Source organism: Oculina patagonica, chromosome 8 (genome assembly GCF_052425735.1).
Source record: "Oculina patagonica isolate OP01 chromosome 8, crgOcupat, whole genome shotgun sequence".
Taxonomy (NCBI): Eukaryota; Metazoa; Cnidaria; class Anthozoa; order Scleractinia; family Oculinidae; genus Oculina; species Oculina patagonica.
The window spans coordinates 23,144,487-23,151,762 of NC_135765.1; the positions used below are offsets into that span (position 1 = coordinate 23,144,487).

At 38.8% G+C, this 7,276-nt stretch overlaps 1 long non-coding RNA gene across 1 annotated transcript; it reads right to left on the reverse strand.

The window, feature by feature from the left end:
* Nucleotides 1-5,789: 5,789 nt before the first annotated feature.
* On the reverse strand, nt 5,790-7,007 carry LOC144664214 (uncharacterized). The gene is made up of 3 exons (XR_013572759.1): nt 6,985-7,007; nt 6,573-6,664; nt 5,790-5,926 (listed from the first exon to the last, which is right to left on the reverse strand). It is a non-coding gene; the product is annotated as an uncharacterized LOC144664214 (long non-coding RNA).
* Nucleotides 7,008-7,276: the final 269 nt, after the last annotated feature.

The following is a 7,276-nucleotide window of genomic DNA, read 5'->3' on the forward strand; positions in this document are numbered from 1 at the left end:
CAAAAACGTTATTTGTGAGCGCAAGGATTATAAATCAGGTAAGTACAAAACGTTATTTGTGCGCGCAAGGATTATAAATCAGGTAAGCAAAAAACGGAAATCGTGTGCGCAAGGCTTATATATCAAGTAAGTACAAAACGTCATTTGTGAGCGCAAGGGATATATATCAAGTAAGCACGACAGGTTATTTGTGAGTACAAGGCGTCTATATAAAGTAAGCACTAAACTCCATTTGTGTGCGCAAGGGTTATATATCAAGTAAGCACGGCACGTCATTTGTGAGCGCAAGGGATATATATCAAGTAAGCACGGAACGTCATTTGTGAGTACAAGGCGCCTATATAAAGTAAGCACAAAACAGCAATTGTGAGCGCAAGGCTTATAGATGAAGTAAGCACCAAAAACGTCATTTGTGCGCGCAAGGGTTATACGGTAAAATTCCAGTTATAAGTCCCTCCGCTTATAAGCCCCCCGGTTATAGGCCCATCATCGTGGAAACAAAACAATACATCCCAATATAAGCCCCCCCGGATATAAGCCCCCCTATTCCAGACGACAGCACTGAATAGGGCTAAATGTTGCTTTATTATGCGTTTTTAACTAAAAAACGTATTTCCATCAACACTCCCGTGGCTCGTTTCGAGATGTTTTTTCATTCCGCTTATAAGCCCTCCCGGATATAAGCCCCTCCACTTATAAGCCCACCCAAAACCCCTTACGAAGTTGTATAAGGCTAGGGCTTATAACCAGAATTCTATGGTATATCAAGTAACAAGACGTTATTTGTGTGCGCAAGGCATATGTATCAAGTAAACACAAAACGTCATTTGTGAGCGCAAGGGTTATATCTCAAGTAAACAAAAAGCGTTTTGTGTGTGGGCAAGGCTTATATAACAGGTAAGCACAAAACTGCAATTGTGAGCAGAATGGTTCCATATTAGGTAAGCACAAACCGTCCTTCGAGTGCACAAGGCTTATATATCTAGTAAGCACAAAAACGTTATTTGTAAGCGCAAGGATTATAAATCAGGTAAGCACAAAAGGGAAATCGTGTGCGCAAGGGTTATATATCAAGTAAGTACAAAACGTCATTTGTGTGTGCAATGTTTATATATCAAGATAAGGACAAAACATCATTTGTGAGCGCAAGGGTTATATAGCAAATAAGCACAAAACGGCAATTGTGAGCGCAATGCTTATATATCAAGTAAGCACAAAAAACGTCATTTGTGTGTGCGCAAGGGCTATACATCTAGTAAGCACAAAACGTCATTTGTGGGCGCAATGCTTATAAATCAAGTAAGCACAAACCGGAAATCGTGAGCGCAAGGCTTATATATTGAGTAAGCACGGCACGTCATTTGTGAGCGCAAGGGATATATATCAAGTAAGCACGGCACGTCATTTGTGAGTACAAGGCGTCTATATAAAGTAAGCACTAAACGTCATTTTTGTGCCCGAGGTTTATATATCAAGTAAGAACAAAAGGTCATTTGTGAGCGCAAGGGTTATATAGCAAATAAGCACAAAACGGCAAATGTGAGCGCAATGCTTATATATCAAGTAAGCACAAAAAACGTCATTTGTGTGTGCGCAAGGGCTATATATCAAGTAAGCACAAAACGTCATTTGTGGGCGCAATGCTTATAAATCAAGTAAGCACAAAACGGAAATCGTGAGCGCAAGACTTATATATTAAGCACGGCACGTCATTTGTGAGCGCAAGGGATATATATCAAGTAAACACGGCACGTCATTTGTGAGTACAAGGCGTTTATATAAAGTAAGCACTAAACATCATTTGTGTGCACAAGGCTTATATATTAAGTAAGCACAAAAAATTATTTCTGTGCGCAAGGGTTATACATCAAGTAAGCACTAAACGTTATTTGTGTGCGCAAGGCTTATATATTAAGTGAGCACAAAAAATTATTTGTGTGCGCAAGGGTTATACAACAAGTAAGCACAAAACGTCATTTATGAGCGCAAGGGATTTATATAAAGTGAGCACGGCACGTCATTTGCGAGTGCAAGGCGTCTATATGAAGTAAGTACTAAACGTTATTTGTGAGCGCAAGGCTTATATATCAAGTAAGCACAAAAAACGTCATTTGTTTGCGCAAGGGAAATAAATGATGTAAGCACAAAACGTCATTTGTGAGCGAAAGGGATATATATCAAGTAAGCACGGCACGTCATTTGTGAGTACAAGGCGTCTATGTAAAGTAAGCACTAAACGTCATTTGTGTGTGCAAGGCTTATATATCAAGTAAGCACAAAAGGTTATTTGTGTGCGCAAGGGTTATACATCAAGTTAGCACAAAACGTAATTTGTGAGCGCTAAAGATATATATCAAGTAAGCACGGCACGTCATTTGTGAGCGCAAGGCTTATATATTAAGTAAGCACAAAAAACGTCATTTGTGTGGGCAAGGGTTATAAATGAAGTAAGCACAGCACGTCATTTGTGTGCGCAAGGCGTCTACATCAAGTAAGCACTAAACGTCATTTGTGTGCGCAAGGCGTCTACATCAAGTAAGCACAAAACGTCATTTGTGAGCGCAAGGCATCTACATCAAGTAAGCACTAAACGACATTTGTGTGCGCAAGGCGTCTACATCAAGTAAGCACTAAACGTCATTTGTGAGCGCAGGGCGTCTACATCAAGTAAGCACAAAACGTCAGTTGTGAGCGCAAGGGTCATATATTAAATAAGCACAAAACGGCAATTGTGAGCGCAATGCTTATATATCAAGTAAGCACAAAAAACGTCATTTGTGTGTGCGCAAGGGCTATACATCAAGTAAGCACAAAACGTCGTTTGTGGGCGCAATGCTTATATATCAAGTAAGCACAAAAAACGTCATTTGTGTGCGCAAGGGCTATACATCAAGTAAGCACAAAACGTCGTTTGTGGGCGCAATGCTTATATATCAAGTAAGCACAAAACGTCATTTGTGTGTGCAAGGCTTATATATCAAGTAGACACAAACCGTATTTGAGTGCATAAGGCTTATATATCAAGTAAGCCTAAAAAAAGTCATTTGTGAGCGCAAAAGTTATAAATCAGGTAAGCACAAACGTCATTTGTGGGCGCAAGGGTTATATATAAAGTAAGAACAAAAAGTCATTTGTGCGCGCAAGGGTTTTATATCAAGTAAGCACAAAAGGTCATTTGTGAACGTAATACTTACATATCAAGTAAGCACAAAACGTCATTTGTTTGCGCAAGGCTTATCAGTATATCAAGTAAGTACAAAACGTTCTTGACTTCGCAAGGGTTATACATCAAGTAAGCACAAAAACTGTCTTTTGAGAGCACATGTCATCAGTAACAATTAGGGTAGATAGGTCTGTTTTAGTGCGCAGAAACGTTTATACGTAAACTAAAAACGTTTTTTGTGATTTGAGGGCAACAGTAAGAAAGGAGGTTAGAAACGACTTCATTGCGCGCGCGCTAACAGTAACAAGGAGGCTTAAAAGTCATTTTATTACATATATAGCGAGAATTTTAAGCAATAAACCTTGCAAATAGAATTCTATATTTGCTATATTTCACATGTGAAAAAAGCGATACGTCCAATCAGCTTCGCGTATAGCTTTCTTCACATGTGAAAAATATAACCAATCAGCATCTAGACTAGTACGACTAAACCAATCACAGCGCGAGAATTTAAATGGTTTCCAACGAGGTTGAGAAAGCGAGCGGCAAGTTTGCTCTCGACGGCAGTTTATGTTTTGAAAACATGGCTACACGTTTTCTTCCTTTACAAAAGTTTGCCTTTTAAGAACTTAATGGAAATGCAAGCCAACAGAAACACACTAAACAAAACCTGAAGAATACAGCAGTGATAAAAATCATTCTTCAAAGGCGAAGTGAAGACAGGCGAAGGCGAAGTGTCGATAAGTGAAAGCGAAGACAAGACTTTCATCGGAACTTACAACACATCCGCGGACTTTCTAAGAATATTCAGGCGCTTTTGGAATCGTCTTGGTTAAGTAAATTGCATTTTTAATCTGGATTTACGTCGTAATTATTGTTTAATTAATCGACTCCTTGTGTTGTCACAATTTGTTCACAATTCGCCAGTTGACTCGCCAGTAGTTTATTCGCTTCTGGCGAAGTTTCCTCGATGCAATGCGTAAATGTAACGCAGTGTGTTTATTTAAATAAAGTTCTTGTCTAGGAGAGTTTGTCGCCAGTAATTTTTCTTTTTTACATGTATATGATTGAAATAGCGAATTCGCTTGTAAAGCTATGTGCATTTGCAGCTTTGTTTTCTCGCGCCGTTAACTGCAGGTGTTGTATGTCAAAGGTTATAAACTGGAAAAATCGGCTGGCGTAAAGTGTTCAATGGTTGAATTCTCGTTATATATATAATAAACAAATTACAGCATAGAAAGTGCTTTGTACGGATTTATATTCACGAGTTGCAAAACTTTGGAAAAGTAATCTATATTTATGCGCTAGGCGATAACATTAAGCTAGAAACGTTATTTTTGTGCTCATGGAAATTGTAACACATGGTTATTTGTGAGCACACGGCAAAAATAACAAGCTACAACCTTATTTCTGAGCGCACGGCAACAATAAGAGTAGGCTAAAAACGTGATTTGAGAGCACGCGGGAAGTGTAAGAAGTAAGAAATAACGTCGTTTGGAGGTCATGGCATATGATAAGAAGAACTCTAAAACCATTTTATTCTGTAATTTAGTTACACTTTTACTCTTTTTACCTTTTTAATATTTTATCTCGTATTTCTTGTATTTTTATTCGTAATATTTCATAGATTTTCCATAGTTTTAATATTCGTATTGTTCTGAGTATTTTTATATTTTATTGTAAATAATTATTGAGGGCCACTGGTTTGTTAGTGTTTTTATGCTATTTTAGTGCTACCCTCGTTAAATAAAGACTTTACCTTACCTTACCTTACCATCATTTGTGAGCGCAACTTCAAAGACAACAAGTATGTAAACTGAAAACGTCATTTGTTAGCGCACAGAAACTGTGATAACAAAGCTAACACCGTTCTTTTAACGCAAGCGGCAACTGTAATAAGTAGATTGAAACCGTTATATGCGAGTGCAATGCTGATATAAATTGGAAGCTGAAAACGCCATTTGTGTGCGCATGACAACAGTATCAAGAAGGCAAGAAACGTTCTTTTAACGCAAGCGGCAACTGATATAAGTAATCTTGATACGTTATTTGGGAGCGCAGTGGGGTGAAGGAAGCAACCATTTCTTTTTGAAGGGGTGGGAGGAGGGCTCGGGTGATTTGGTGTGGGCAGAATTTGTTTCAACCCCTTCATTCTCAATGAAGTTCGTTCCATGAAAAGATCGACGTCAATCTTCAAACGTTAACGTGTTGGTCGATCTTTGTTTAGTCGGAGGAACTCAACCGAATCAAACGTCGAACTTATCATGTACTTAATTTCCTCAGTAAAGCTCGTTCATGTGAAGTTCGACGTTTGGCCCGGGCATTAAGGAGTTTTTGACTGACCTTTATAATACAGTGCATCAATAGTCAACTCCCGTCCATCCCCCCCACCCCCCCCCCCCGTTACGGGCACCTCAGTATTACGGACACCCCGTAATTACGGACATTCTGTTACTACGGACAGAAGTCAGTTCCCGGGGAATAAATATTTCTACTGAAAATGACTCCTGCCACTAAGGATTTCCTCGATAGCAGAAAGAAAATTGTGGTTCAGAAGGTTTCCGTTATAGTGGGAGTTGACTGTATTTAGCACTGAGTGTAAAAGCAGTGAGAAGGTGACCCCTTCCTACTGATAATAGGTGTCAGGCCTATTCCTGGACATTTGCTCTCTTTTAAGCCATCCAAGACATCCACTGGCCCTGTACAGATATCTTGCTGGTGTAGTGACGGCTTGAGAAAAGTGTGAGGGCATAGAATCTGTATCTGAAATGAATAAATAAATAAAACCAACAATGTGTTATAGCAAAGACGATACTATAAAGCAGGAAATTAATTATTGAGGAATACTCATAATACTGTTAATTTTCATAAATATCGTGATTGGTTTTTATTTTTTAATAAATTGTACCATTATTTAATGGTATTTTAAGGTCGCGGGGATACCTACAGCACGAATATATTCATGAAGCGAAATTTTGCTTGATCGACCTGCATCTTTTAAAACGCTTATTTCCCCGGGCTTATTTCTCGGCTGTTATGGGTGCGATTAAGCTCACATTTTACAGAGAAATAAAGAAATAATGAACGATTATGAATGTCATCTTTTATTTGGAAGATTGCATTTAACGGCGATGTTATAGCCTCGTTAGTGCCAAATTGGGAAGAACATGATTTTTTTGGCAGAGTTTGGGGAACGAGTAGGAGACAGCACACTGTGATCTTGTCAAAAACTAATCAGTCAATATCTAAAGAGTGTCATAACAGAAGAGGATTTTTTAATTTTAAATTTGCCAGCAGGTTATGGCGGTTTAAATGCGCAAATTTGAATTTAATGGCTTCTACCTCTTTCTAAAAGTACTCTTTGAAAATTCCGCTTCTGTTATGACACACTACAGTATTCATAGATTACCTATCTGCAGTGGCAAGTCATGAAGTTCAGCATCCGTGCTGTATTCTCTGCCACAAGTAAGCACCACCAGTAAGCCGTCCACTGCATTTCGTCTGTTTACCACACATCACCAAGCTTGTATCCCTCTTGAATACCCTTGGCCTAAAAACTAAAAACTCTTTTAATAGTCTGCTGGTATTATTTTATTAGCTTCGCCTTTTAATAAATAACAAATACAACTAACAGAAAACTTAAGGCAGGGAACCCGCAACAGCAGGGCCATTAATTACTATTAAAAGTTCAAAGCGTCAATCCAGAGAACATCTTGCCAGACGTTTTTTCCAGCCCCGGCCACGCATACATGTCATTTATGTGTGCAAGGCTTATATATCAAGTAAGCACAAAAGGTCATTCGTGAGCGCAACGGTCATACATCAAGTGAGCACAGCACGTCATTTCTGAGGGCAAGGCGTCTATATCAAGTAAGCACTAAACGTCATTTGTGTGCGCAAGGCTTATATATTAAGTAAGCACAAAAAGGCATTTGTGTGTGCAAGGGTTATACATCAAATAAGCACAAAACGTCAGTTGTGGACGCAATGCTTCTACATCAAGTAAGCACAAAACAGCAATTGTGAGCGCAAGGCTTATAAATGAAGTAAGCACCAAAAACGTTATTTGTGCGCGCAAGGGTTATATATCAAGTAACAAGACGTTATTTGTGT